At 30.2% G+C, this 24255-nt stretch overlaps 1 protein-coding gene across 1 annotated transcript in view; it reads right to left on the minus strand.

Annotated features, from left to right (window-relative positions):
• spin (Protein spinster) overlaps positions 1-24255 on the minus strand; it is a 197679-nt gene that overhangs the window by 162916 nt on the left and 10508 nt on the right. The window lies entirely within an intron of this gene.

The following is a 24255-nucleotide window of genomic DNA, read 5'->3' on the forward strand; positions in this document are numbered from 1 at the left end:
TGATTAACTAAGTTTTGTATGCTGTCAATATAAACATCCAACCCTCTTGGGTAGGTAACCTTTTGCAATGAAGTGTTCCTCTCAAACCCAACTCTCAACTATTTAATAACATGTCTGAATAGCGTGCAAAGTTTTAATTCCACTCACACAGTACTATCTAATCTAGTGAAATCGAACTTATAAGTTAGGTTCAATAAACCAAAGACACTGCCTTGAGTAGCCCTGAGTCAATTTTTTGGGAAAAAAAAATTACGAAATGAGCAATGTCTAATGCTAGAGAGATAACGAGGGAGTAAATAAGACACCAAGAAGTGAATCCCGAGATAAAATTAGTGAATGAGTAGTGGGGGTGTGGCGTGTCCTCGTGAGATCAGGTGAGTCCGTTCCCATTGGTCGGACCCTAGGATCGTACGATGACGTGGCCAACCAGGTGCTACCACGCCGGCCCCTTCGTATATCGTAGGGAAGGTTCCGTACTCTCACGAGCCAAATCTCTCTTTTCCCTACATCATCCTCTTCTATTAATACAATCGGAAGGAAACTGACGCAAGCTTGTGTGATTCCACGTTAACATAATGTTGGCACAGACATGAGCCATCTTTGCTCTTTAGGCTTCACGTTTATGCAAGAATGCGGAGATCGTAAAGTTAAATTAGGCCAAAAATAAAATACGAGGCAGTAAAATTTATATCTGAACTTTACTAGCATAAAATTGAAATAGCGAAAGAGAGGTATACCACGAATATATATTTTTCCTTCCATAAAATAGTAACCTCTTTTCAAGCTCCCTTTTTACTTTATGGGATAGTATGAGGGGAGAGACTGGTACGGAATCAGCTTGCTTAATATATATTTGCAATAAACAACAAAAAATACATTACTTTACTGGTCAGAGACTAAAGCTTGAATTATTAGAATTTTAACTATATTAGAATATTAGAAGCTTTGAACTATTTTTTTTTTTCCTAAGGTTAAATAATTAATTGACTATTTGCGACACATAAATATTAAAAAACATTAGTTATTCAGTCCTGTTTCTAGCTATCATGAAAAAAAAAACATAGGGGAATAGAAAAAATAAGTAAAAACATGTGCCCGCCAATGGTTATTTTTAACTATTTACTAATCATGAGTCAGTTGTTGTTTGTTAAATTTTGTTGCAGTTGGTTGGTTATTGGCGATTCGTTAACAACCAGTTATTATTGATGAATCAACAATTGTTAATTAAACGGTTTGGCTATTTCGGGCCATCCCGTCTATTGACTAAAAATTAAAGTTATAGTAAAATGGAAGAAATACAACAGAAACCAGCTTATCTGCACTAGTTATCGCCGGTTAATAGCTGGACCCGGTTAATTCCCGAACGTAACTCAATCCTATATGGTAGGTACTAATTAAACTCTTAATATAGAGGTGCTTTATATGTGTTTTACTCGTAGGATGATCCGGCTGGCGATCAAGAAAGGTACAAAAATAGTTTTTCTGCTAAGGTTTTTTTAAACCCGGGCGATCTCACCACTATTTATTTATTTCCCCTTTATTTTATTTTCCTACATCTCTCCGAATACATTATTTCTACCAACCAAATAAATTATTATTATTATCATTTTCTATTTAGCAAATTTAGGTTAAAATTGATTTAAAAAATAAATTGTTAAAAAAAATAATCTTATTAATAATACACAGATACAAGTCTATGTGATATTTGCACATTAGTAAATAAAGTTATATGAAATATTTAATTACAATAGATTTGAAAAACAAAACAACAAATATTTATTAGGTCATTGCAAGAAATAAGAACATTATGATGAGAATAATAAATATAAAAAGTAGTAAATATAAAAAAAGTAACAAATATAAAAAAAAAATTGAAACCTGCACATATATAAATTTATTATACTGTTCCAATACCTAATTTAACTCAAGTGAATAAACTGTCTTTTAAGTTTTAAGTAGTTTTTAAAAATTCAGTTATTTTGATTTATTTTTGTTTCTCAGCGCTTAATTTATTTTCTTTCTCTATTCGGTTACCACTAAGGCGGTTAAGCGGGATTCTACTGTATTAGTGACAAATCAGTCATTGGTAATTAAACAGTTACTTAAATGCAGTTAATAGGTTATTCGCAGTTCGGCTACTTCGAACCACACCTTACCCAATATCCGCCAAAAATAAGTAATGGTTTAACAAACCAACCAAAATTAAGGAAATCAGTAATATAAATTTTATATTCCAGTACTTCACCCCCTTCTACATTAATATGTAATATTAAAAGTTACATAATTGGCTATAAGGAAAGAAACACTTTGTTTTTTAAGAGACAACTCCCCAGCACCCAACCATACTGGTTTGCAATATACACAGTATACAAACTACAAATTTTATTTATAAATTTTATTAAAACATACAGTAAATTCATAATCGTGTAACGGAAACGTTTTAGTAACATCGGAAAAACTACTTCAATCTTTCATTTTAACATAATCATCTTGAACGTAAAAGTTAGATAAATTATTGCAGGATAATTTATCTTATAAGAAACATATTATTTATATATTTTTTGTTCAAAGTCGACTTAAATTCAAAAAATTAAATTCATGAAACTAAATGCATTCTATGGCATGACTATGGAGTACTTGAACTGTAATTGATGGCAATAACGTACTTGAAAAGTCACGGAACCGTGACTCAAACATACTTTTTCAATGCTGAAGAAAATAAGCATTGGATTAAGTTGCCAAGGAGGAAGGAGGAATAGATGAAACATGTGGATTTTCCAAAATGTTTTGGAGAAGAAAGAATTTTTTCTTTTTCAACCTTAAAGTAGACTACTACTGTTAATTATTCATCGAAAATTTAAGAAGTTCATTTTAATTTTTCTTTTAGTTTTACATCAAAAACTTTGACAATTTAATGAATATTTACCGTTGTTATTCTGTTACTAATATTAATTAACAGGGATTATCAAAACAAAAAAATAATATAAATAAAATACTTCATTAAATAACAAAACTGATCATATTGAGGATAATTTATTTTTAATAAATATAGAACAATAAATAATCGGTTAGTTCAACAATAATCTATTTTCTTATTTATTTTTTAGTAAGATGCTTAAATTTGTTTTGTTTATTGTTTACTGCCGCATTAATTAGTTTTGTTTTTTCAAATCTAAAATTATAGTTATTTTGCTAAAATATTTCGAGGTTTTCTATAAGCAATATATATCACTCATTGTTTACATTGATTTATATTTTATCTTTTGTATTCATAATATTTTTATTCAATGTATTACTGTTATATAAATCTAATTTTATCTTATAAAGCTTTTTTAGTTTGATTCATATAGAAATATATTTTAATTTGTTACGGTCGGTTGAAGTTATTATACATTAAATATTACTATTATTATGAACTATAAAACTACATCAACAAACGTCCCAGAAGGCAATCAAAATAGAAGGTTACGAGGTAGCCTTTCTACTGACCTCAACTCGAAGGACCAATTAAATTACTAATCTCAAAAAAACTGCATCAGGCTAGGAAATTCTCTATCCTAGATATGTAAACACAAAAAAAAAAAAAAAAAAAAAACCTCTGCAATTAGGGACGTGACGGCCGTGCGTGTTGGGACGAAGGTGCGCCAGTGCGCTGGGTTAGGGACGTTGTGGGTTCAATTCTCACCTGAGGTAGTTAAACATTAATTTTTCGGCGGTCCCGAAGAATGAATCTTACACCTTGGCTAGTACGCGGTGGCAACCTAGGTAGCCGCCAGGGGTTGGCAAAAAGGACCACTAGGCCCACTTGTCGGACTCGTTCCCCCACCAAGTACCAGTACCCCTACAATCCATTAAGGGTCAAGATTCATTACTTAGTAAGTACATAGATTAGTATTAGCCCTTCAGCCTGAGCCTAATAAGTTACTCATTTTAGGAAGTTTGAATGTGAATTATATAAGTGCATACTATCTTAGATTCTGAGGACATAATTTTTACTATGTAATACCAATTTTCCTACCTTCGGTGAAAAGGAATGATAATATAAAAATACGAACTTCATTAAAATTCTAAATAAATAAAAGAAATTGTACATAGATATTGTTTTATATTTCCAACAATTCTATTATTTAAAAATTAATTAATAATGTTTAGAATCAATATAGTTTTAGTCTATATGTAATATCCATGTCCTTAAAAATATAAAGTGACAAAGTAAGGCATTAAAAAAAAACAACCATCGAATTCTCCATAATCGAGTTTTAAATAGGATCGAATGACAAGAGAAGCCAACGTAGTATCTTCAATTTACAGCTACTAACACTTACAAAACGTTTTCAAGAGGATAAAATAACACCTTGATAAACCCTTACTAGATTACCCAATACAAATTGAGTATAACAAGTTTAATTTATATCACACCAGTATATTATAAATTACTGCTGTAACAAGTTTACAAACGGATCCAAGACGTAACAAAACATAAATATATTTCAAGATAGAAATTAAAAAATTATTCATGTCAAAATTCATATATGTAAAGCAGTAATAGTAAATAAAAGAAAAAAAAAAAAAAAAAAAGCACCCAAAAAGAAAAAAAAATCTCATAATAGAATCATTTCAAAAACAACAACTCCTCTAAAAAGTCATATTTCAGATGCTACATGTTTACACACCATGACTGACAAACCCCTAATAGCTAGCAGGTATTGATTAATTAAATGATATAAAAATAATTAAAATTCTTCAATGAACAACACTATACAATTTAACAAATTGGAATTGAAGTATAAATAATAAATAAACACACAATAGTTCCCTTAATACAATCTCTGGTTAGGAATAACAGATCTTACAATAATAGACAAAACCAAATGGGAAGTATGTAAGTTAAGGATAACGTGCTAAAAACAGACATGTCCATTTTTGGCGATGTTTTTTTTTTTTTTTCCTTTTTATGATAAGAAAACATGTACATCATGTGAGAAAAACCATACTAATTTTTTTGTTTCATTTTAGAGAAAGAAATCTAATAAATTCTGGGAATATTCACTTTCTGCTGTAAAGAATACACAAGTGTTAGGAAGAGAGAGAGGTTTAAAACAAAATTAATTAATCAAGAAACCTTAACTTCAAAGAACAATTTAAAAAAATTATGGAAGAAAAAATTTACAAATAGGCACTCAATGCAACAAAGTTTAGAAACAGATATGAAGTTCGACCAACACAATATAGAAGATGTGAGAGTGCGAGCAGTCAAACCCTTATAGGTCATTCAGAATAACATTCAACTCAAAGATTGATTCAAAGATGAAGTTCAGAGTGATCATGTAGGGGTAATACTGACGGATTGCTAAGAAAATTTTGAATTTTAATTTCCAATGAGAAAGTGGAAGAGAGTCTTCATTCAATATCGTGCGTTCCACTATGTCAAATGCCAAACAAGCTTTCTATTTATTACGAAACGAAAGAGACATTGCACAAGATCCTTACTGTTTGACCCTTCAATTAAGTGATGGAGGAAATGCGTGGATAAGTTCAAGTATTCCAGCCTCACAGCATCGTCCTTGAGTATACATACTGATGAAATTATTTGTTCCAGTAAACTATTCAACTCACGGAAATTATTTTATGAATTCATAATTTCTTATTTTCAATTTATTTAATGAGATTTACAACTGTACGAAAATAAATACAATAAGTAAATATGTTGTATGTTTCATATACACTTGAAAATCTTGGGAAGGAACCACCCATGGTTCCGTGGCCATCTTCTTTTCAGACGCCTCGGAGGATTATCAGGGATTGTTAAGGATGAGAGATTAAGAATTAATGGGTTAGGATGGGTAAGGAGTTTGGAATGAAAAGACGCATATCTGTTTTGGGCCAAATCTGCAACGAATTGGATGTTAAGGTTCATAAAATTTAGAAATGATTTACTAAATAACATGGAAATGACGTAGTGAATCTGAAGGTTCTATGCCTATCCCAAACATCCCACTTACTTATCGGTTTGACCATTGGTTCTGCGATTTTAATTATTTAAATGTAAACAAATTTAAAAAAAAATCTTGTATTCGAAATATGCAACTTTTGAAATGGTAAAATAAGTAGCATTCATCTCTGTTTTTAATTTTTATTTAAACCAGTAAATATTTATACTGGTGTCCTTAAGGTGAAAGTTGAAATAACTGATACCTCATACAATCTCATATCAAGTTCACAAAATACCACAAACAGTCGTGAATATAATAAAGAAATCGTTGGTTCTTTAATAACATAATAATAAAATAAAGTTGTTAGCGGACTCAATCAGAATGACAGTCATCATTAAATCGGATTTCATGATTTTCTGGGTAATACATCGATATTATTCCTACACGATCGATCTGAATATCCATCTCTTTGGTTCTACTGTCATTCCGATTGAGCATCAAGGAGTCCTCCTTTTTAGCTAGGTAAGCCAGCCAGGTAGGTAAGGCGGTCCTGTAGCCAACAAGACTGACCGTAGGACCTTGACCCCCTCACACATCCTACATTCGAGGTCTCAGGAATCCCAACGGTTACACAACCTAACCGAACATCGTTCTAAATCCTCAAAAAGCATTTTAAAATTAAATATTACTACTACAATTCAAATACATATATATTTTTAATTTACTGGAAACAAACCTAGCTAAATTGCCTTTGGAATTATCTAATCTGTTCCAATCTTCTGATAATTACTTTAATAAATTAATAATTTAATAATAAAATCTTGAAAATATAAGATAATTAAATCATTTATTTAAGAAGGGAATAAATTTCTAAAAATAGGTTTTTGGTAAATCAAGAAGAAAATGTCTCAACAATACTATTTGAATACTTGAAAATTCCTCCTTCACCCGTCCCCCAAAAAATCACTATGTATTTTATTAGTAAATGCTTAAAAAATTTTAATACAAATTTGTACTCAAACTGAATCTTTACCTTTTTGAGAGATATACAAAATTTAATAACTTAATCTCATTCAAATATAAAATTTAGAGGATAAAATTGAATGTAGTATCATAAATTCAATAATTATTGTTAAATATTAATCAAAAATATTAAGGAATAAAACTAGTGAAATTTTTAATATAACAATTCCATTCTATTCAAAACATTCACACTTTTCTGTCCTTTTTATCGGGCGTTTTCAAACATCTTGGATACATCTCAGATGTTTAATTTACTATTTTACAAAATATTTACTTATACAATATTTACTATAGTATAATAATACTATATATATATAATATATAGTATTATATAGTATATATATTATATAGTATATAGTATTATAATATACTATAACACTATAATATTTACTTATACAAAACATATAAGTAAACAAGTTTTTCACTTACATTTGAGCAAAATCTATTATTTCTTCGAACATCTTTCGAAAGATCGTTGATTGGTCTTGGTCTTGGTAATACATAAGGAAGATGGTCCGGGTAAGGTAAAAAAAAAAAAAACTCAAATAGTAACTAAGCTATTTATTGTGAGCCAACGTTTCGCTCCGTTTTCAGGGATTCATCAGGACTAAAGCCATTTGAAAAAAAACCTTAAGAAGTTGCAAGAATCCTGGGAGAAAAAAAGAATCAAGAAAGTTTCATAAGGGTGTAAAAGAAATAAAAAAATAGGTCCAAGCCAAAACAGGATTATGTAAAAAGAAAAAAAGGTGAGCTTTTTGGGGAAAAGACGTTCATTCTTGAAAGGTGGAGCCTGTATTTTAGTGAATTGCTAAACAAAAGAGCCACATAGACAATATTTGAAGAAAGCGTCAACTAGATGAACTCCTGGGTAAGGCGCAGGATGGTGCAGAAGAAGTGGAAGCTCCTGAGAAGCCAGACATTATCGACATAAATAAGTAAATGAAAAACCACAAGTCGCCAGGTCTTGACGAGATCACTACAGAGATGAAATATGGTGGCAGTGATTTGTGGGAAGAAATTTATGATTTGATTTGGGAGATATGGACGGAAGAAAAAATTCCAGAAGATTGGATGAGAGTAGCATGTCCAATACACAAGAAGGGATACAAGTTGATATGTGATAATTATAGAGGCATTGCTCTACTAAGCACAATGTATAAAATACTGGCAGTGTTTCTACATAAAAGTGTCCGATTTAATGGGAAATATTATGGGAGAATATCAGGGAGGGTTCCGGCCCGGTAGACCGACAGTTGACCAGATATCCACCCTGAGGCAGGCAATGGAAAAGTGCTATGAGTATAACATGGACCTACATCTGCTATTCGGGGACTTTAAAACAGGCTTATGACAGAGTGGCCAGAATGGATTTTTATAAGCTATGGTATAGGTAGGCATATCGTAAACGCTAGTCAGGCAGTAAAATGACTCTGATGAACACTACCTGCCGGGTTAAGCTTGGAAATTCACTGTCCCAGGAATTTACTGGGGAGAATGGCTTGAGACAGGGGATCCTCTGGCTCTTCTTCTTTTTAATATAACATTAGAAGTAGCTATTCGTTCAATTAGAACTAATCCAGGAGGAACCATTTACAATCGACTGTCTCAACATTTAGCATATGCAGATGATGAAAAACGAATCCCAATGAAAAAATAAATAAATAAAGTTGAATATAATTTAATAATTATTATATTTAAAAGACCAAACAAGAGTTTTTTTTTAAACATTTTTTTAATCAGGTCACTAATTGACCACAAGAACAATGAAAACTAAGAACAGAAAGCCGTCAAAGAAGCAGTTACATAAAAACATTCAACAAATTTTGAACCAAAATATAACAGCAATTTGTCTTATATACATATTATTTTATTATCTTTTTCGAGACTGATAGTCATTATATAAGTTAATGATAGGAAATTATAAAAATTTTGAAGAATACAATCTATTATTAAATGTTATAAAGACAAATGCAGGTTCGTTTTGACTGTGTTTAACTGTCTAGGGCATATTCGCCTACAAAGTTTTATAAATCAATGTGGGGCTTTGAAACTAAAATTAAAATTGTCTTTGATGATTGCCGGAACGGTCGAAACGTTGAACATGTGATAAGATTTAATAAAGAAAGTTGATACTGTTTGAACAATTTATCTTTTATGATTTAACTCATCTATTTTCAGTCAGGACTCAGTCAGTAGGGAATTGTTATTTTTCAACAACCACATTACAATTAATAATAAAAATCATTATTAAGGATATCCAATGATTTAGATTATGTAGATGTAACTACACGCCATAAACTAAATTTAGCCTAGAAAGAGGGGGGATCCTATAAAAAGCCTAAGCAACGTGTAAAATGCAACAATGGATATTTATAGGCCCAATCCAAAATGACACCTGGGTTTATTTAAATAAACCAGATCACATGCTCTCAATATTCTACATACTTGATTACGACAATCATGAGGCTTATTTTATATTATTAATTGTCCATATTTTTAATCATATCTACGATAACTAAGATATATATTATGGGCGTTGATGGCCTCAGGGTTTTACGGCGTAAAGCCCCAGACAACAACAACAACTAAGATATATATTAATCATAATTTTCATTTTTCAAATATATTCTTTTAAACATTACTATCTTAAGAAAAATACCAAAATAAAATAAAACAGTGTTCACTCACACGACTTTCCTTTTACTAGACGGTACGATCAATATTATTAAAGTATACTGTAGGGCAGTCGGTAGGTTTAAGCCGAATAGTATAGATTTGATGGGATTTTTAGAGATTCATTTTGATCCTCCAATTTCGGCACCATTCTTCGAGGGTTGTGATATGGGACCGGAGAGTTTGGGATGCAATCAAAGGGCTATTATTAACTGTAAGCACACGTGTATCATCGGCATACGTGGCGATGATAGTGTAGAATTGGTTCGAATGTCTGCTGTATAGATTGTGTAGAGGAAGGACCGAGAAAATTATCCTGAGGAACACCAGCGGACTGAAAGAAGAGGGAAGAATAGGAACCATAGTAGTTTACTTTGAATAATTAATCAGTGAGAAAGAAATGGATGATGAGAAAGATTCAAAAAATTAATTGAAAATTTGACAGTTCGATTACAATATGTGCTGAGGAAAATAAAAACATAAAACATGAGAACAAACAGCATCTCTGCAAATAATGATCGGATTTCGGTTTAGTTTTTAAGGGAATTCGGTACATTTGTAATAAATATATACATAGTTTAAGTTGCATATTTTTTTAGTAATGTGTAAACGAAATTAATTTTTCTTAATAATTTTTTTCCTAATGATTTCTTGAAAATTTATGTTGCAAGTGAAAAATAAAAGGGCTTTAGGTCGAAAACTTGATGCAAGTATCATCGAAATAGAGCAGTTTTGGCACAACAGTCTAAAGAAAAATATGTTGTCTGTTGTGCACAGCAGCTATCGCTCTGGTAGCGCATATGGTGCCAAATAACCAAATCAAAGCCAACACAATCGGCCCATTTTCAAAACAAAATAATCATTTTTTTAAAATTAGGTGTTTCTAAAACGAATAGATCCGTTAAAAGCCTCATATAGAAAATTTGATAGGATTAAAATACTCTCCGTACCTGAGATAGTAAAGAAAGTAAACATGTTTGTTTTAGGCGTGGTTCCCTTAAGTCAAAAGTAAGCCACAACTATTTTAAATTATAAATTAAAGTATAATGCAATTATGCTAAATGAGTACTTTTTTATTAATATTTTATATTATTTAATTTTTGAATTTATTATTTCATAAACCAAAAACAAAATAAAAACAGAGATGCCGTTTAGTCTGTTTTATAAATTCAGTTTTCTGTCAGAAAAGTAGATTTTCAGGAAAAGAACCATTGTTCAAAGAATAATCATTTCTCTTGTTTACTGCTTTGAAATAATTAAGGCTCAATAATTCTCCTCTCGCTTCGAACATAAAACGGACAACAATAATGACTTGACAGTCTAGAAAATAGTTTTAAGTACTATTTTATTGTACGATTATCACTAATACGATAACTTGGGCTGCATTATATGTTTTTAATATATTATAGTTAATAATATTGTAAAAAAAAAAAACAGAAAAAGTAATTGAACTGAGTGTTATTGGAAGCGAACAATATGGAAGTCCTGGAAAGGTCAGATAGGAATGTCAGTAGGCGAGACTGAGGACTTAAATGTTCCAAGCACGCTTTCCTCGAGCTTGGAGCTTACTAAAAGGATCTTTGGAATGGTTGCCAATCCATGGAACAAACAATATATCATTCCTGTCGTAGCAACCCACGCCATACCCACTCCCTTCATTAGCTTCGTGCAACGTATAGAATATTGTATAATACAGAATATATTCAAAATGAGGCACCACTATAGTTACATTTTACATTACCTTATCATTCTATAGCAAAGTGTTAACATGAACATTTACAAATAAATGAAGTGATGAAAAAGTTCATTTTAAAACTAATATAATTCCGATTGCAAGAGTTTTAAGTGGATATAGAAAATATGTAATAAATTTTATGAGATAACAGCTTTATTTTTAATTATGAAAGCAGCAGTTGCATTATCAATGTGCTATGAATTTCTTTTAAACAATCTAATTTTAAATTTAACCTTCACTATTGATGAAGTTTCAGTTGTTGAGTATTTTTAGTTGTCTCTACGGTTTTCTTAAATTCGGATTTATGTATGGTTCTTAGTATATAGATTTAAGTATATAGCTTGCTAATACTATTTCTAAGTTAGTTCTTTCCTAGCAAGATTACACTAAAAAAACACGACTATAAAAATTTATTTTTATTCCAGTGGAAATTTAATTTTCTTATGGACTTGTTCTTTAAACTACGTTTTCAATGATTTTGAAACTCGCGTTTGCATTCATAGCTATTAAACACGTATTATTGCTTAAATAATTATAATTATACTGATTGCCATAAAAATTTGCCCCCATTATTTAACCACTACAAACCCCAAAACATCATTCTATGCTAACTATTACCCATTTTTTTATATTTAATCCAACGCAAACCCCTCAATATCCCAATTTGAACATAAAAAGACTTAGCCACGTTAAAAATTAACGGCTCATATGTAAAAAAAAAAAATCACTAAACGAATTTTTATAAGTTGCAATATTCTTACAAGCAAAACTGGACCTAGAAAACTCAAACGAAGTAATTAGTAATAAATTTAACAATTTAAATTTCTTAGAAGTGATTAAAGAAACAATAAAAGGTTTTATTATAGTAGAAAAAATAACCGGATTTCACGGTTATCTATGTTGGATTCAGAAGATGCTCCTTATCACCAAATGTTTTATTAATTAAAAAAAAATTAATGAAATAGAAACATTGAAGGTCACATAAAAACATTGATTCTAAGGTCAATCAACATAAGATAAAATGCACAATGATATATATTCACTTTTAAATTGAGCTCTAAAATATTCGGCTCCACCTCTTGGGTTCCTAAACTCAGAAAAGTAAAGCAAATTAGTTCCCCTAAGACAGCTGTTCCAAAACTTTTTTTCGGCGCAGCACTCTTCATAGGCTAAAAACTTATCACGCCACTGTTGTGGAGCTTAAAAAAACAAAACAACAAATGTCGGCACAATTATCTTGAGAGAAAACATGGTTTAAATCAAATGGAATCATCGACAAAGACCTCAATGTTCCATTTGTAACCGATCTAGCCCGAACCAGATATCAATCCTTCCATTACAAACTCCCTAACCACTCAAACCCATTAGTTTCTAATCTTGCTTCCTCTTTTATTTCAGACAATCCTCCGAGGCGTCTGAAAAGAAGATGGCCTCGAGACCTTATATTGTAAAAATGTTTTTAGATTGCCACCACTGGGTAGTTTCTCTACATGCTAGCATCATACCATTATGATTTCCTCAAATTTACTTGATGTATTTATGTATGTATGTAAATATCAATAATATTTTTTTTTTAAAAATGTATGCAGTATATATATTTGCAATTTTAGTTTTAAAAAAATTTATAGTGGTTTTTTGTAAAGTTTTGAGGAAGTGGTATTCGCTTGCGACACCTCTGGCATGCACTCCCACTTTAGAAACCGTTGCTTTAAGAAGCTAAAACCCACAAGAGCTCGATGGTTACAAACAGAAAACACAAAAGAAAACAACAAGCTTCATATTGGAAAATCACACATTCTATTAATTAACAGAACTAAAAGTACTGGGAGCATATTTTCTCATTAAAAAATTAGAGAAGTTACTAACAACAGAGGTACTAAGAGCTCATGTTGACTAAACTTGATTTTGAAAAAAGAAAGAGAAGGGGTTATACAAATGAACATAAGAAAAAAATTTCAATGTGTTATGTCTTTCTATAACACATTACAATTTATTTTTAAATAATGGCACAAACGTAAAAAAAATAAAGCGATTTTTTTAAGACAGTTGAGATTTTTAACGTGTATTGGTCTAGAAGATACAGCATAAGAACATAAGCAGGATACACGGACCAGCTAAGAGGAAAAGTAAAATTGTATTGGGCTGCGAGAGGGAAAATGGCGTAGTAGCCCACTTCCTGTGGCAAAGGAAAAAAACAACCAGTTGAGACTAGGATTACGTAAATTATTGTACAAAATTTGTTAATAAAAGAAATTACAAACAAGTAAAAATAAGCAATATATATGTTTTTATAGAAACATATTTGGTTTTAATTGCAATATTACTTTCGCTCGCCTATATATGGAATATATAGTTTATTAAATTGTTGAGGTGCAAAAAACTTCCAAATAGAATATAAACTGTTCTATAATTTGCTTGTACAACGTTTTGGGACAATTATATAACTCATGCATATTTGCATCCACTTATTTGTGATGTTTTCAATTTCCATTTTGAAATCATGTCATCTATACACTTATAGTTTAAGATTGTTTCATAAAAAGATTATTTTAAATATCTATAATATTGTCTTTTATTTTTATAGGAATATATAGAAAGAGGAAGATTTGCGATCGTGCAAAATTCCGAATTTTTCGACTTTTTGAAGTCCCCTGAGTCCAAATAACTACATTTTGAAAAATGATCTGTGTGAGTGTTTGTTTTGATTGGTTATCAATCTAGCTCAAAAACCAAAAGTCGTCCGAAACTTAAATTACATATGTTAGGGGGATATATTCCTGAGATTTGACAGGACCTTTTTCCATTAAACTGACTGACCAGAAGTGCGACTTGAAACTATTTTCATATTTTTTTCCCGATTTTCTTCAAAACGGCTCTAGCGATTTTCAATAAACTGGACATGACAATGTAGAATGAATTAAATGATTTTTAATATAGGCTAGGTCTTATCTTTATTGAAACAGCCTGATAGGGCTAAAATGACGAATTTTTAAAAATCTTCTAAGTACCTTTAATTTTGCTTATTTGAACAAAACAAATAGTTCTCATGGTTAGCAATAATAAACTATGTATAAATAGAAAATATTAAAGCATTTTATGGATAGCTAAAGAAGAAAAAAGGAAAAATAGCAACATCCGATTCGAAGAAAGCCGAGATCGTCCGATTTTTCCCGATTGAATTACGGCTTCATTATATTTTATTAAAATGTTTTATTATTATATTTGTTAATAATTCTAGATTTACCAGGTCTTTATATAATTTTTTTTTTATAAAATCACAAAAATAGCGATAACTTCAACATGAGCCTACCAATCCACACAAAACTTGGGAACTAAGTAGGTAAGTGAGTGAAAGATGTGTGTGGTGCACATACCGTACTATTTTCTGTTTTTTTAGCCATGGATTTTTCGGAAAACGTGTTTATTGATTTTTGTAATAAAACCATAGATACAGCAGTGCAAAGGTGGATCCATTTTGACTTGTAGTGATTCCATGATTGACTGAAATTTCTTATTGGTAAAGGATCTTTATCCCGCGTACCGGAAAACTTAAATTGAAATGAGCACTTTCTACAATCCCTCCCAGGGCAAAGATTTCAAAAGTAAAAAGAATCGATCAGAAAAACATTCATAGTAATGTTTAAACATGAACTCCCTAGTATTGTCATTCGGTAATATCGTATACTAATGGTATCTGTATACCAGCATGTAATGCCCTGTTTGATGCATAATGTGCTGAGTCAAAGGTCAATAGAAACCTTATTGATTTTGTGTACTATGGATGCGTGTGATATTGCTCCCGGCATCTATCTATACTATCTTTCAGTAACAACGACAAAATATACACAATTATTTTATAAACAATAATAACCAATAGGAATCAGCATTACCCCTCAGCAATCTTGGAAGAGCACCATTGCAGTGAAAGAGATCATATCCCGTCCAAATCTCATTTCAGAATATTACATTTTAAGTTTGGGAGCTACAGGAAGTCGAACTTTTCATATAATATTCGGCTAAAGCATGAGTTCATTGTTCATTTTGCAGTCGAGAAAATTAAGATTATATAAGATATATAGAAATAAATTCTATCTGTATCTCGTATTTTCGCATAGAGACTGCTTTCCTTCATTCGTATTCATGAATAGTGAACCAAATTCGCTTTAGTTTAATCAAATTTCACGCTTCTAGAATCCGGGAAAAAAACTATCCTCTATAAACACAAACATTGAAGTCTTCTTACAACGAATGTACATATGTCCAGTAGGATTCCATTAAAACTTATCATAAAACATCTTGAACTGAAAGTTATTAATTATATATTTCTTGTAGGTATCCTTTTGCAAGACTGACTATTTGTTTTTGTTTTAGTTGGGATTTAACGTCCTTATGTTCTCCAACTTAGTACATAAAAAAAGAGGATATCTTACCGGTTGTCAATCTATTCTAATCAGAGAGGAAAAGTCGGAGGGTCTGCTACGAAATACAAGTCAACCCGCCCAGGATTAGAGCCTGCACCGCTTCTTTCACGAGAATGCTAAGTAGCTCAACAAGCTGGGCCACCCGAACCCTCAATGACGAAGTTAGAAATATTTATTATCTTTTAAAAAATGTTCCGAATGCAGAAAGATTCTCCCCTGATTACTCAGCACAAACAATTTTTGTGAAAGTCTATTTCCTGGATTACAAGCAATAAATAAACAGCCGTTTCCAGCAAACTTTTACCATCCGAGAAAGAAAATACACCTTCTCACTACCCCTTCCCGCCCCCTCACCATACATCATTTCCTGAAAGGGAACTTCTCTTAAAACAAGCAGGGCATTATATAGAGTGCCGGAGCAAGGATGTGCTTGCCCCGAACTGTTTGGGCTAGAGGGGTTGGAAGTTTGCAGATGGAATGGAAGTTCCGTGTAGCCTCCGGACCTCCAAAGAGGTATTTGAATTTCCAAAGGAAGGGTGAGGGCAACCGGTATGCTCTCCTCTAATGGAATATATTCTCAGGTTGGTCCTGCCGTAAGCTATTCACCGCATCATAACCCTCCATCACCATAACCATCCATACCCTCCAAACGGTTTCATCCGAAAACCTCTTTTCAAAAACATGAACATCTCGGATCGAAGGGGAAACAATTGAATATGTCATCGCTACAGCCCAAGTAACGAATGTGAATGCAGTTACTTATCAGAAGATAAAAAAAAATGTTCGCTTTTAACATCCATTTTTCTACATTTGTGCCTATTTTGGATTGGCTCAAGAATTAATTAAGAGAGATCTACTATTTTCCAAGATTAGGCTGTAACCAAGGATATCTTTTAGACCTGAGTCTCCAGAGAGAGACGGGTTTGTCTAAATCGAGGATTAGATTAACACTAGAACCAGCAATAGGTCCATAGAGTAATAAATCGGTAACGTTATCACTTATAGCTTACAGGACTTCAACGCGATAGGAAATTTATCAATCAAATAAATAGAACTCATTGTCGTAATACGTATGTCAAAAAAATTAATTTATTTGGTACATTTTGAAATTAAATACTTTGAATCATTAATAAATTAATTAAATTTATAATTAATTTGATACACGATTTATCTGTGAAAAAATGAAGCGTTGAGAACCAGAATGGACCAATCTACCTCCCGTACTTTTGATAAAAATCGTTTACATAGAGAGTCCAACAAATTTTTATTGAACTGCTTAAGAACAGTTCAATAAAAATTTGTTGGACCATAATTGGTAAGTCCAATTACCCTATTTTGTGACAATGTCATTAATTTTTAAAATTTTTAATTTTCGATCAGTTTAACACTATCAACTATCATATAAACTCCCATATAAAATAGTTGATAATAAATAAAATAAAATAGCTGATCGAAAATTAAAAGTTTTAAAAATTAATGAAGTTGTTACAAAATAGGGTGGTTTGACTTGTAATTGATGACCTGGGCAGAAAAGCCTGCAAAACATTTTTAAATAATTGGATATTTAAGATTTTCCGTGAGGATGACCAGGAGGCATTGTTCGAAACGTTTGACTGTTGATGATATACTCGTAATGAAGGGTTTTGAGACTCAACACGGATACCAATTGACATAAACTCCTATATAAAATATTGTTAAGCTGATCGAAAATTAAAAATTTTTAAAAATTAATGAAATTGTCACAAAATAGGGTAATTTGACTGCAAAACGTTTTTAAATAATTGGATATTTAAGATTGTCCTTGAGGATGACCAGGAGGCATTGTCCGAAACGTGTGACTGTTGATGATATACTCGTAATGAAGGGTTTTGAGACTCAGCACGAATACCAATTGATTTAAATACCAATTGACCAATTGGTCAATAAAGGTATCAATATAGTAAAAGAAAACTATTAATTGTTAACCAAGGTTTCGCCCCACTTTGAAGGGCTTTATCAGTGCTGATAAGAATTAAGTTCTGCTACCAACTGAGAAAGCCTCAGCACAGTAGCAGAACTTAATTCTTATCAGCCCTGACAAGCCCCTTCCAACGTTGGTTAACAATAAATAGTTTTCTTTTACTATATTGATACCTTCATTCACCACCACCCGGACTTTCTTCCTACAATCTACTTCATACGGTCAACTTTCTTCTTCCAATACATCTATATTAATTAGCTATTTTACTTGGCTTGTTTACTAGATTCTCCATTCTGAAAATTGAGTATATTTTTAAAAATTAATTTTAACGTATGTGAATCTGCTCAGCCTCCATATAGTGGGTACCCTCAATTAGGAAAAAATCTAGCGGCTGAGCGCGATCATGATCAAATCACCTCCTCGAGCAACCGTTGTTCAAGAAACAATACGCACATACAAAGTGCTGAACTCCTGACCCTTCATTGGCCGAAACGTTGGACTGTTATATAATAAAGAGTGTTGAGACTTAACATTGATAACAATTGATTTATTTAAACAATAAATACCAGTCTCAAGAAATTGTAAAGATAATAAATAAATTAATATATTAATCTACATCAAACTTTCAACTTGGTTTAATCATCGACATATATCCCCAAATCTAGCAATAGCGAAACATTGCCGGGAATGCCAGTAAATATCTATTCTAATTTCATATTGTAACTTCTAAACAATTTTATAGAAACCATTTAAACGCCAAGAACTGAGATAACATTAGCAGTGTACACAACACAGTGAAATAAAAAGGAAATGAATGGCGTGATTCTAGAATATGAAAAGTAATTATGTAATAGGAAATAGAAACTAATAATGTTTTTAGAGAAATATCAAGTCAAATCGTGCGAAATTTAAAACAATTGAACTTATTCATAAAAACGATCATGCGGATGTTTCATGAATATTAATACGAGAGTTACTCAAGAATTAAGTAATTAAGAATTAATTTAATAATTGATACAACAATTGTAATTATTGTAACTATTGGTTTTAACAAAACCAAAAGGTAATCATAATTAATTTTTTTATTGATAGCGTGTCTTAATACTTAATGTTTCAATGCCTTAAGAGATTGACTCCTAACTCTCAATAATTTTTTTTCTATAATGAAAGATCAATATGAAATCTCATATTTGGGATTACGATAAAAAGTTTATTAAATGATGTTTTGGGAGATATTTTACAAGCTAATAGGAATTTCATTAATCAACCATTAAATGCGGGATTTTATTTTAAATTATCAATTTGTAAAATCTTCAAACGATATTAAGTCTACTTTCTACCTAACTCCGAAGATAAAAAAAACGATATTGTCCAATAGAAAATCTAACCATATTTCCTCTTGGAAATAATCGGATGGATCCGTAGTACTTTCTTCATAAAAAATAATGAATAAAATACTTCTTCAACGATGAAAGTTTTATAAAACTTTAAAACAAATTTCCAAATATTGATTATTTTATACCCATATACGGATACAGATTAAATTTCTTATCTCCCGTTTCCTTCCCCACATGTAAAATAAAATGCCAAATAACTATTATAAGAAATTAAAACTGGACCAGAATTAATTATTAGAAGAAATAATTGATAAAAAAGATAGTCCTTTCAAGAGATCCAATTAGTATATAAAACCAAAAAACACAAACATAAACCGAAATTAAACATAAGATCCAGAAAAAGACAATATCATAATAAAATAATGAAGACATCACCATATTTCATTTATATAATAGTATTAATATTATAAAAATAAAACATCAGAAGTCGTAAAATACATGGTATATGATTGATTTCAACTGAATCAATTGAAAATAGACTAAATTTACATTTTTAAAACTTATGTAGTGATTACTAGTATTAAATCAATTTTTTTATTTATAAATACTATAATTATAACACAATATGTAATTTCTTCTTGCAAATTTATTTCAATCACTATTAATTGAAAAAAAAAATGTTGATAAAATACCTTATCAATACTTTCAAGTGATCCAATTCATAAAAAGAACCGAAAATACAAAATTAAAGAGGAGACCCAGAAAAAGACATCTTCATAATAAAATAATAAAGATACCACCATATTTTATTTTTATATCATTTCGGAAATAAATTATAAAAATAAAATGTTACATGTACGATTTGTTTCAACTGAATAAATCGAATGTAGACAAAACTTAAATTTTTAAACTTATGTGCAGATTACTTCTAATTAAATTTGTTATTTTATAAATGTGTTCACTGACAGGATATGCGATTTTTTTTTAGCATATGAATTTCAAAATTCAGATTTATGAAGTTTTTTAGCAAAGTTGTCAATTATTAAACTATAATTTTAATTTAAAGTAGTTAAATTAATTCAATTTAATTCGAATTAACGTTATTAATATTAATAACAACAAAGTTGCACAATGATTTTTCGAACCACAGCCGCCTCATCCTATCGTACAAGCAACTTTGTGTCCCCATTTTTCTCAAGCCCGCCAAAGAACACAATAATAAAAAAATAAACTAAAATTAAGAGAAAATCCATAAAAAGACATTTTCATAATAATATATTAAAGCTATCACCATATTTAGTTTTTATAATAATATTTCAAAATTATATTATAAAATTATTAAATATACAAATGATAATCATTTGTATATTTAATAATTTTAATCGTGTATTATTTGTAGCCTACCTTTTGTCAATATTAACATATGATATAATTGCTAAATTGCTTCTGGTTAATACTTTTTACAAGTATTAAAAATGTTTAAGTGTAAAGTATAAAGTGTTTTAATGCTTTCTCGTGTTATTATGTGGAAAGGTACGCTATTTTTAAACATTACGATAATATGACGCATCAAGTCCACTGTTTAATTAATTTCTTAGAAACTTATTAGGACAAAAGGTAGGTTACAAATAACACAAGATTTAAATTACTAAATATGATTTCATTATGATTTATCTCAATGATAAATATGATTAAATTACTTCAAATGATAAGACACTACAAAACTAATATATGGGAAATCATAAAAAAAAAAAATTTAAATTCAGGTTTACGGATTTGGATTAGCAAGGTTGTCAATTACTAAAATTTAATTAAAAGTAGTTAATTTAATTCAAGTTAATTATATTATAAATTAAAATGAAGGTTTAACATAGATTTTCGGCCCACAGCTCCCAATTTAAATATTGCATAAAAAAATAAAAAATGAATCATTAGTAAATAAATTTATGCCTCTGATAATACATGAAATAAAGAGTTTAGTAACCCAGGTAAACAACGATAACACCACTTCCACGTAATAAGTACGTAAACGAGTCAATGAGTTTATTGCATATTGTTGCAATCATGTATATAATTGATTAATACATAACTTACATGATACAGAAATAAACAGACAGCATGAACCTACTTAGGATAAAATTTAATTGTGATGTAATTAGTAAAACAATTTTGTAAGAAATAATATATTAAATTTCCTAATTCTTTTCCAGTTCATTAATAGAAAAATTTCAGGTCACCAAAATAGTTATAATAGATTTAATTACTTCTGAAATATTATTGAGGCAATAAATAACTAAGATAATAACTTTATATAACAGTTTCCAATTGAGGAAAGTAGTTCTATCTGCCCTTGTAACAATATCGATTACTTTTTATCACGAAAAATCAATGCAAAAAAAATAATACATGTGACGTGTCATGTGTTTATCACAACTGTGAAAACTTCACTATAAGTTTACAAAATAATATATTTCTGATTCATGACAGAAAAGAATCAATCGCGTACCTTAGCAATAAACGTTTCCTTCTTCAGGTTTAAAAAATTCCCTGACTTCACCAGGTCCGGTAGACACCCTGTTTATAGTTTTTGTTATATAATTAACTACACTAAAGGAAAAAGTGGCTTCAGACGAATTTTTCACACGATTTTAAATATTGTAATTACACGGTTATGAATAATATAAAATCGATTATATAAAGATGCACTTCTGGTTAGTTGATTTTAAGGAAAAAGTTACTGTAACCTTCCGGGCATATTACTGCCCTAAATATATATTTTCAGTCTCGTGCGACCTTTTGAGGTTGGCTGTTCACAACTACCTCCTTTCGCGAAAATTGGTTATTGGGACTCAAGATCTCAAGATGTGAAATTCCGACGAATACATTAATTTAAAAAAAAAAAAAAATTGACGATGGCAATACATCTCGTTACTACAGAGTACATACACAGGAAAAAGAAAAAAAATAGAACCGATAGCCTCAGACGGATATTATTAAAAAAAAATTATTCAAGGCAAGTACTTTTTTTTTCTTAATTACAATGATTCATAATTGAAAACAATTACTCGGTATTAATAATAAATTTTCAATACGATAAATATTTCAGCAAAATATAAAATCAGAAAGACAGCTCTAAATCTGCCCAGCACATTTATTTTACTATCAAGGATTCCTTGGATTCTCCCCTCATGGTAAAAAAAAACTTAAAGCTTTTTGTGACAACAAGAAAGCAACAACAAAAAACACATTCCACATAAAATGTTAAAGACCCCCAAGCAATAAAAGTTATGAGACAATAAAATAGAATAATGACTGAGTCCAAAGACTGCTCATGACCTAACTCTACTCGGCCTACAATATAACTTGTATTAAAAAAATAAATTAATTATTTTAAATGGGCAAATAATATAAATTTAGGTCAATATTATAGGAAAATTCATAAGCAATATATATACATTATTAACCACTTTAAGATTCCTTATCAAGTGTTAAAAAAGGAAATTAAGAGGGAATTTGGCGTCATGTAAGCAAAAGATGTATTACATTTACAAATAAAATAATTTTTTTTAATTGAGGGAATTTTTATATTTTGGCAAATTAATACTCATCAACTTTATACCCATGGCAGCAGCTCCTAAAACAAGCAACTCATCCTCGTTTTTGCGTTGCCAGAAACCCTTAAATACTATTTTCAAAGAAATTTGAGATTATAAATTTTTAACTTTATTTATTTGAAAGATTTTTTTTCTCCCGATGTCCATTGTTCATGACCCCTCTGCATTTTATCCAAATCCTATGTTATAGTACAAGAGCCGGTTAGAAAAAAACCCAGTTATTTCACCCCATGTTTTGGTTACTTTAATGAAAACTATGTATAATTGACATTCAAAATTGATGAGTCTGCCAAGTGTAGGTAGGGAGAATAAAAAATGGTGGCTTTTTCAAAACGTTAAAAATAATTATTTTTTTATTCGGAGCTCTATATCTTAAAAACTACTAACAACACAAGAAAACCTAAGAGAGCATCATCATATATAGTGAGTAAATTTGCTCAAATATGAGCGTTAATAGAGCTATTTACGTTCAATATTTTTCGAGATATATCTGTTTAAAAAGCAACATTTCTTAAAAACGTACTGAAAGATTAGTAGTTAGTTAATTTATTTTGAGAAATCTATATCTCAGGAACTATTTGACGTATAAATGTCTATTAGCACTAAAATTAAAGCTATTTTAAGTTGTACTATAAAGTAGTTCATGACCTTTATTTTCGTAGGAATAGTAATTTTAATGATATTTGCTAAAATAAATTGATTTATAGTTGTTCGGACAATAAGTTTCATTTATAAAAACCTTTATTTCAGAGACCATAACACGTATAATAGTCTGCCAGAGCTCAAATTAAAGCTAGTTAAATTTACTATAAAATAGTTCAAAATGTTTATCTTTTTAGGAGTAGTAGTTTTTATGATATTCGACAAAATAAATTTACAAAATATTAATTTCTAGTTGTTTGATTTTTGAATAAATATATCTCAAGACCAATAAGGCGCACATATGTCTGCCAGCACCTAAATAAAGGAAATTTAACTTGCTATAAAGTTATTTATGACACTTAACTTCGTAGAGGTAGTAGTTTTAATGATATTCGCTTATGAATATAAATTTGGCAAATGACAATTTGTCCGAACAACTATAAATCAATATGTTTTAGTAAATATTACGAAAACTATTATTCCTACGAAGATAAATGTCATATACTACTTTATAGTCCATTAAACTAGCTTTAATTTGAGTGCTAATAGACATCTGTGCGTATAATGGTTTTAGAGATATAGATTTTTCAATATAAATCAACTAACCATTGATCATTCAGTACATTTTTATGAAATGCAGCATTTTAAACAGATATATCTCAAAAATTTTGAACGTAAATAGCTCTATTAACGCTCATATTTTAGCAAACTTACTCTACTTTAAATGATGTTCTCTTAGGTTTTCTAGTGTTGTTGGTAGTTTTAGTAGAGCTCTGAATGAAAATTTAATTATTTTTGAGGTTTTGCAACAGACGCCATTTTTTATTCCCCCTACCTATACTTGGCAGACTCATCAGTTTTGACTAGTAATTATACATAGTTTTCATTAAAGTAATCATAAATTGGGGTGAAATAAC

The sequence above is a fragment of the Halyomorpha halys genome, unplaced genomic scaffold, assembly GCF_000696795.3.
Source record: "Halyomorpha halys isolate HHAL.00 unplaced genomic scaffold, Hhal_1.1 Scaffold10.1, whole genome shotgun sequence".
NCBI lineage: Eukaryota > Metazoa > Arthropoda > Insecta > Hemiptera > Pentatomidae > Halyomorpha > Halyomorpha halys.